Source organism: Schistocerca gregaria, chromosome 2 (assembly GCF_023897955.1).
Source record: "Schistocerca gregaria isolate iqSchGreg1 chromosome 2, iqSchGreg1.2, whole genome shotgun sequence".
Lineage (NCBI taxonomy): Eukaryota > Metazoa > Arthropoda > Insecta > Orthoptera > Acrididae > Schistocerca > Schistocerca gregaria.
In genome coordinates, this window is record NC_064921.1 from 930170310 (window position 1) to 930179678 (window position 9369).

At 44.0% G+C, this 9369-nt stretch overlaps 1 non-coding gene across 1 annotated transcript; it reads left to right on the forward strand.

The window, feature by feature from the left end:
• The first annotated feature begins 7303 nt into the window (after positions 1-7303).
• On the forward strand, positions 7304-7378 carry Trnas-cga (transfer RNA serine (anticodon CGA)). Its single transcript has one exon. It is a non-coding gene; the product is annotated as a tRNA-Ser (tRNA).
• Positions 7379-9369: the final 1991 nt, after the last annotated feature.

Sequence of the window (9369 nt, forward strand, 5' to 3'; positions counted from 1 at the left end):
TCATAAACATGTAGATTACTGTACGCGACTTTCGAATAACATCAACGGTGGTTTATTAGATCTTTTCCATTACATCGTGAGTGATGAAGCATGATTTCATCTTTCTGGTCATGTGAACTCACAGAACACGAGGTACGGGGCAACGGAGAGCCCTAACATTGTGCGTCAGCAACCACTCCATGATAAAAAAAACTCGGCGTTTGGTCCGGTATAACAGGAACGTCCATCATTTGACCGATATTTTTCGACACTACCCTCAACACGATTGCATGTATGGAAATTTCTGATACGTTCTGTGCTCAACTCACTAAGTATGAAAAATAGTACTGCTTTTTCCAGCAAGATGGGGCAACATGCCACACACCTGAGGTATCCCTGGAAAGAGTCCATAATGTCTCCAATGAGGAACGAACTGTCAGCAAACTTTTATGGCCACCACGTTCTCCAGATCTAACAACATATGATTTTTTTTACTGTGGAGACACTTTAAGAGCAAGGTCTGTGAAACAAATCCACACACAGTACAGGAACTGAAAACAGTGAAGCTGTCGCCATCGACATCCGAACTTTTATCTAAATGTGCTTAGATGTGCACAGCTGTGTATTGGCGTTGCTGGGGGTCACTTTCAGCATCTTCTGTAAATGGGTTTTTCACTGTAGTTTTCATTGTGAATAAGTGGTAAATCTATTTCAGCTCTTCCTTTCAGTAATTTCACTCAATTTCCTTTATACTTAAAACGGGCTACTTTTATCCGCGGTACCCTATAGTATTGCAAATTTATTCCTAGAAGTATTCTATCTGATCAGGCATTGATTTAGGTACTGTTTGAGGTAACTGGCTTCCGCTTCATTGCATAAGAATATTTTTAGTGTCTTCTGGTATGTCCTGTTTGATATCTTACTGCAATTAAAACTAAGCATGTAAAATGTTCAATATGGCCATTTCACACAAAATATATACTAAATTAACCTGAATAATTCAGCTACACGATAGTGAGAACTGCAATGAAGTCTACCCTGTGCATTCTGAGATTACCTCTAACATACAGACTGATCCTGTTTGTAACTTCGCTTTCCAGTAAGTAATAAATAACAATTGAATATAACTGGCTTGGTTGTTGTATTTTTCAATTTGCTACATAAAACCAAATTTATTTTTAGTGGCAGAGAACGAAATGTTAAAACAATGTAAAACTCAAACGTACTTTTAAATTCACAGCTCTATTTCTTTTCGATGCCGAAGAAATTTTCGAAAAGATCTGTACGTGTGGCTTCCTTTTTCGTCAGTTTTATTTGCAATTCTTTGATTTTCGAATCCATTGCACCTTAAATATTGTTACTACTTTTCAAACTTCATCATAAGGTGTTAACTTCGACTTGTATATTTTGTTTATTTTTATCAGCATAAGCTGCACTCAATACTTCAGATAGTTTGCAGCAAAGACTACCTAAATCTCTTTTTTTTACTCATTTTAAATTTCTTAGATAAATTCAAAACCACAAAATAGTAGAACCAAAAAAACACCTCCATTATCACTCAGTGAAAGTCACGTTTCGACTGAATGATATAAACAATTCAATATAGACGAAATGAGGCGGTGGTGGTTTTAGTCAAAGCCTCAAAAGCGACATTGGCCTTTACGCGTACGCTAAAGGCGGCCGACGCCCCACACTGTTAAGTACAGCGAGCGTGAACAACAATCTTATCGCGCTGCCGCTACTTGCCAAAAAAGATACAAACAAATTTAAACCTTAGAAAATAATAATGATCGGATTGGTAATGTTTTAAAGTTTTTCGTTAAGAGTTGAAGCTTAATGTTTTATTACAAAACAAAACGAAACTTTATAGATGTAATGTTACTAAGCTTATGACTCGTCCCACACCTCCTTGTCACACGTTGTCACACTTCGTTGCCCCTCCGTCCCCCCTCCGCGTGTGACGTGATATATGGACCGTCCCTATTCGTTATTCGTCATTCACATAAATTTCGCCCGAGTCTGAAGCTAAGCGAAATACATCTCGCTCTCGCGTCCGTCGGCAGTCGTAATTTAATATATTATTATTGTTATTATTATTTTTTGATTGTTGCCGATTTACGTGGTGGGCTTTAATAAAAATGATATTTCATTCAATTTTTATTTACGGTTAAATGCTTTTGTGAAGTTCTCCTTTTTAACAATATCAAACTTAAATTATTTGTTACGTTGATGAACGTTAGACTCGCTGAATCTTAAAACATGGGCATACAAGTTGAACATTGGAACAAACTTTCCATATTAATTTCCTCGGCTAGTCAGTTCACTTTAAAGCAAAAGATCTTTAGCTATTAATTACAATTGCGGCCCACACACGCGCGAGAGTATTTTTTCTCACCGCCGTTAACCATTGTATTATAGTCGGAGTCCTGGCTCTGGCTCTCGGCTATGGTACTGAAAATAAGAACCTTAAAACTACGTATTTTCTGCAACGTCGGGCGACTGTGGAGAAAAATGTGTATTATGTTAATAGCGGGCGAGTTTTTTGCTTCGGCTAATTTTTCATAAGTTAATATCGCCACGTAATGGCGTCGTTGGCTGCTTCGGGCGCTGCGATTGTTGAACTGTAAATTACTTGAATGCAGGTTATTTCAAGGAAGGCGGACAGGAGACGGGATCACCTCTTACAAATTAAAGTGCACGATAATATTAAATGACTATATTATATGCTTAATTCATACAATTATGCTTACATTTGCCAGACCACGCAAGATGTCCGTCTACACACAACCAAGATAAGAGAAAAAGGGAAGACGACTAAAAAAATTGACAAAAGAGCGTATCTTGTCACCTCTTTAGATCATTTTGTCATAAATTATTTCTTTGCAATCGAAACTTACATAGAGAAATTATTATTTTACGGCTACATGATAAAAATATATTATTCAATTTTTGAATGTCTCTGCTTTATAAATACTGTTTTTAAGTCTTTTCGTAATATAGCACTGGGGACGCTATATCGCACACTGCAAACTCGCAAAATATGTACAAGCGAGACCAGGCGCGAGAAATACGCGTGGCTGCAGAAAAGCCTCAAGCGGCTAAGATATTCGCTCTCGCACTCGCACATCACAGGCGCTTGCGGGCGTGTTGAATCATATTATTTTTTGTTCTTTTCTTTCTATACATGTAAACTATATGTAAACGGAATGGGTTACAACCACCGACAAAGCTAAATTAACTAGCTGTTTTGTGGCAAGGATAGTGTTTTGATACATCTGTGTGAAACAAAATAAGAAATACCCATCTCAGTTTATTAATTCCTGTATCTTTACCTGTTTGTTTCGGAAAGTGGTAGGGAGCGGACGTATGGTTGGATCTGTCGTACCAGTATTATTAAAAAGATGTGCATTTCAACGGCACATTTGAGTGTTAAAAAAAATTGTTAGGAAAGCAAAATTTAATCGTACATTTCAAGACGTCCATCCCTGTCTGTACATTATTTCTTCCGTCGCCGAGATCCTGGATCAGGGGGTTAGGAGCAGACAAGAGGAATTTGCGCGAGCAGCGGAGGAGCAATCCTGCATCGGCATTGCTATAATCAAGACAACGCACAATGGAATTAATGTGAAGTAGTACGTAATGTAAATTATGAATATTGACCTTGAATGTATTGATATTGAAGGTCTGTTGATACTGGTATCAGTTAAAGTCACCCAGGATTGTGTACAGATTCATAAATGACCTTCCAATTTCTTTCAACTATTCTTTCCAATAAATTTTTTCCAATTATTCAAGCAATTATTAATCAGTTTCCAGCATTATCTCCCATATATACACAAAACTATTCAGGGGCCACGCGGAGAGCTCACATGGTTGCAGGGCTATAGTCACTGTTAGTGTTTGTGAATATTTTGACAGAAGTAAGAATAGCCACAATGCAGGCAAAACAGTCCTGGCAATGACTTTGACACAGTGTTTAAGAAGAAGAAGAAACAAGACTTGGTCCAGGGAATGACTTAAAATGAGAGATTTACCCATTAAAATTTGCAAAAGTAAATAATACTCTCAGAATCTGATGATTACATCAACTTTCTTCGTGTGTACACTGAAACTTTAAAAACTTGTCAAGACCCTCGTGAAAGAGCCAACATACCTGACAAGTTCGCTACGAAGGGTCAAACAAGCCATACACATACCAAGTAACCTTGTCAATTTAACCTTACTTTTTAAGCAGACGCTTTTCGCGTATCATGTGTTTTGGCACTGGTGGGAACGTCTACAAATGCAGATAAAGCATTTCTTGCATTGACTCCGGCTCTGTATTTAAAAAAGAATACAAAGAAGAAAACAAGACGCTTGGCCAGGGAATAGTTTAAAATGAGAGAGAAATATACACATGAAAAGCTGTTAATGAAATGTTGCACCTAGAGCCTGAGGATTACTTTAACTTTCTGTGAATGAAGAGTGAAACGTTTGATAACTTGTTTAGAGTTACTTCACCTTCACATTGAAAAACAAAACAAGTATGTGAAAATTCGTTCTCGTCTACTTGGTCCACTAACAACAGTTCATTAAAATACCACACGGGCAACATAGACCCCCCAAGTTCTTTAAGTCCCTCCAGATCCTTGAGTGTCATGCACTCCGCCTCGCCTTCCGTATATGCCTCCCGTCCCCCATGCGGATCCTCTATGATCTCATTCCTTTCCCCCGTCTGCTCCTATTCCTCATCCTCTACACCTCCTGCCGCCTTGAACCCCCCACCCCCTGGGAGCTCCTCTCCTCTCCCATCCCTGCCCCCTGCCACGTCTTCACTGTTGTGTCCCCCCTACCCTCCATCTCTACACCCTACATCTCCTTTCCCAAGGTGGCTTCCATCAACTTCCCCTCCCAGATGATGCCCTCTCTCCCTCCATTTATCCCTCCTATCAACTCTGATCCTCCCTTCCCCTCCTTTCCTCTGTCCTTTTCCCGGGCTCCCTCTCCCCCCCCTTCCATCCTACACTCCTGGAAATGGAAAAAAGAACACATTGACACCGGTGTGTCAGACCCACCATACTTGCTCCGGACACTGCGAGAGGGCTGTACAAGCAATGGTCACATGCACGGCACAGCGGACACACCAGGAACCGCGGTGTTGACCGTCGAATGGCGCTAGCTGCGCAGCATTTGTGCACCGCCGCCGTCAGTGTCAGCCAGTTTGCCGTGGCATACCGAGCTCCATCGCAGTCTTTAACACTGGTAGCATGCCGCGACAGCGTGGACGTGAACCGTATGTGCAGTTGACGGACTTTGAGCGAGGGCGCATAGTGGGCATGCGGGAGGCCGGGTGGGCGTACCGCCGAATTGCTCAACACGTGGGGCGTGAGGTCTCCACAGTACATCGATGTTGTCGCCAGTGGTCGGCGGAAGGTGCACGTGCCCGTCGACCTGGGACCGGACCGCAGCGACGCACGGATGCACTGTCACTGTATGGAGAGTGTTACGGGAGAACCAGTTGTTTCCGTACCATTTAAGCGTGTGCAGGCACTATCAGCAGCTGATTGGCCTCTATGGGTACACTTCTGCGAATGGTTCATCCAACAATGTGTCAATCCTCACTTCAGTGCAGATGTTCTCTTTACGGATGAGGCTTCATTCCAACGTGATCAAATTGTAAATTTTCACAATCAACATGTGTGGCTTGATAAGAATCTGCACGCAATTGTGCAATCACGTCATCAACACAGATTTTCTGTGGAAGTTTGGGCAGGCATTATTGGTGATGTCTTGATTGAGCCCCATGTTCTTCCACCTACGCTCAGTGGAGCACGTTATCATGATTTAATACGGGAAACTCTACCTCTGCTGCTAGAACATGTGCCTTTACTAGTACGACACAACATGTGGTTCATGCACGATGGAACTCCTGCACATTTCAGTCGAAGTGTTCGTATGCTTTTCAACAACAGGTTCGGTGACCGATGGATTGGTAGAGGCGGACCAATTCCATGGCCACCACGCTCTCCTGACCTCAACCCTCTTGACTTTCATTTATGGGGGCATTTGAAAGCTCTTGTCTACGCAACCCCGGTACCAAATGTAGAGACTCATCGTGGTCGTATTGTGGACGCCTGTGATACAATACACCATTCTCCAGGGCTGCATCAGCGCATCAGGGATTCCATGCGGCGGAGGGTGGATGCATGTATCCTCGCTAACGGAGGACATTTTGAACATTTCCTGTAACAAAGTGTTTGAAGTCATGCTGGCACGTTCTGTTGCTGTGTGTTTCCATTCCATGATTAATGTAATTTGAAGAGAAGTAAGAAAATGAGCTCCAACATGGAAAGTAAGCGTTTCCGGACACATGTCCACATAACATATTTTCTTTATTTGTGTGTGAGGAATGTTTCCTGAAAGTTTGGCCGTACCTTTTTGTAACACCATGTATAGCAGTCGTTTGCCACCGCCGTCACAGCAGCTATAGATAGCGTCACAGTCTGATACGCCCTTGAACGACGTAGCGGAATTAGCCGATAAAATGCAGGACGCGGTGACGCCGGCTCCTGGCATCGCAATCACTGCGTTAGCGCGACGACAGTTAGGCTCAGATTACGACGCCCTAGTGGCCAAGGCAGACCTACTGACGCAGCAGTTCGGCCATCTGTTACCTCGACGCGACACGAGCGACAGAAGCCGGAAGTGAAACCGCCGACGCTCGCGCAGCAGTCATCGACGACCCCTTCCGCAACCAAGTCTGAGCAGCAAGGTAACTGCTGGTACCAACGGAAATTCGGGGAGCAAGCGCGCAGATGCACAGCCTCTACACTTACCCAAATGACAATGGTGGTTGGAAGTTGGCGCCTCCTCCGATTGCCGATCAGTGTCTGCTCCTGAAACTTCCTGGCAGATTAAAACTGTGTGCCGGACCGATACTCGAACTCGGGACCTTTGCCTTTCGCGGGCAAGTGCTCTACCAACTGAGCCACCCAAGCACGACTCACGCCCCGTCCTCACAGCTTTACTTCTGCCAGTACCTCGTCTCCTATCTTCCAAACTTTACAGAAGCTCTCCTGCTAAAGGCAGAGGTTCCGAGTTCGAGCCTCGGTCCGGCACACAGTTTTAATCTGCCAGGAAGTTTCATATCAGCGCACACTCCGCTGTAGAGTGAAAATTTCATTCTAGAAACATCCCCCAGAGTGTGGCTAAGCCATGTCTCCGCAATATCCTTTCTTTCAGGAGTGCTAGTTCTGCAAGGTTCGCAGGAGAGCTTCTGTAAAGTTTGGAAGGTAGGAGACGATGTACTGGCAGAAGTAAAGCTGTGAGGACGATGCGTGAGACGTGCTTGGGTAGCTCAGTTGGTAGAGCACTTGCCCGCGAAAGGCAAAGGTCCCGAGTTCGAGTCTCGGCCCGGCACACAGTTTTAATCTGCCAGGAAGTTTCATATCAGCGCACACTTCACTGTAGAGTGAAAATTTCATTCAGTCTCTGCTCCTGTCTGTTAGTGATCGGCGGTCCCGCTGGAAATATCTAATAGACGCTAGATCCAATTTGTCCATTTACCCACGGATTACGTTGTACAGGAAGCGACCACCCACATTTGTCTGTCTGACCGCGGCAAACAACTCGTCCATAACAACGTACGGTACTCTGAGTTTGGAACTATATTTGGGTTTACGACGAGCTTTCGCGTGGTATTTTACCATTTCAGGCGTCGCCGAACCACCCATAACCGTTGTGGATTTCCTCGGCCATTACAATCTACTGCCGGACATGAAATACTCACGCTTTGTTGACGACACCACAGACTTAACAGTGTCCGGATATCGGCGGGATGCAACCGTTCATACTGCCAAAGTGATACAGGTGGCAGACGGCGAGTACGCGAAGCTGCTCATGAACTTTTGGCTGTGACACGACCCTCTGGAGCGCCTAAGGAGGTAAGGCACGACATGTCCCATACATAGAGGCAACCGACGGTCCCGCCACTTCTTGTAGACGACGTTTGGGTCTGGATCGTCTTAAGTAGGGAAAGCAGAGTTCGACAGTATGATTCGTGAAGGTGTAATGCGACCTTCCAACAGCCCCTGGTCCTCATCACTGCATTTTGTCCCAAAAAAGGTGGTACATGGCTATCTTGTGGTGGTTACTGATCCCTGAATGCCAGAACAATACCGGTTAGATATCCAGTGCCCTCGTTAAGTCACTGTGATTATGCATTGAGTGATACAGTTATTATTAGCTTCCTCGACTCTGCAAAAGCGTACACACAGATCCCTGTAGCAGAACGAGACAGTCCCAACACAGTGATCTTCATTCCATTTGGCCTATTTGAGGGCAAATTTATGACTTTTGGACTCGGGAATGCTGCTCAAACATGGCAACGCTTTATTGACTCAGTGAGTGCCTTACTTTTCTTTCCCTTACCTGACGATATTTTAGTTTTTTCGTCAACGGCGGTATTTAACGGAAGTGTTCATGCGGTTGGAATAGCACGGCATCGTCTTAAACACCGCTGAATGTGTCTTTGGCCAGTCTGAAGTGTATTTCCTTGGGCATAGGATAACAGCAGCAAGATCGCTACCACTGCCAGAGATTTCACGCTCGAATACGGCCAAGGAATTGCGTCGATTCCTTGGTATGTTAAATTTTTATCGCTGTCACTTGCCACAGTCTGCCGAGTTACAGGAGCCGTTGATTACAGTGCACACCGGCCCAAAGAACAAGGGTAACTAGCCTATAACATGGACTGAGAGCATGAGTGTAGCGGCCGATAAGGACGTTGCAAACGCCGCACTACTGGTGTATCGTTGAGTCTACTGCACCTCTGGCACTAATGGTTCACCCTAACCAGATGACGATCGAAACAACGTTGCAACAAAGACGTGGTGACACGTGGAAACCACTCACGTTTTTCTCGGGCAAAACTGTCGCCCTCTCAGAAGTTGTGGAGCGCCTACGACGGTGTGGGGACATTTGCCACCCGGACATCTGCCACGATTTTACCTGCTCCGAAGGGTTGCGTCCTTCGACCATAGATACTAGTAGACTGGCCTTGCTGCGCAGAAGCTATAGGACTAGTGTGATTCCAACATAAATCACGTGTCTGTTGGCAAAACGTGGCGGGATTTCAAATCAGCGGTCTGCCATCCTATGTTTGCATCGTATTTTACCTACATTTCTCAGTTGACTGCCAAACGCTCCCAACAAAAATTACTTTTTTATTTGCGAAAAATTGTGTCAGAACTACATTTGTTCACAGTACCATTTATAAAATCTAACAAATAAATCGAACGCCCCTCTGGTGGGCAGCGGGACGAAATTACTATAAACTATCAATTAAAGTAAAATGTTGTTAAAATTCTTTTGACAGTAAGAGTGTGGTCGTGTCAAAACTTTAAACACTGG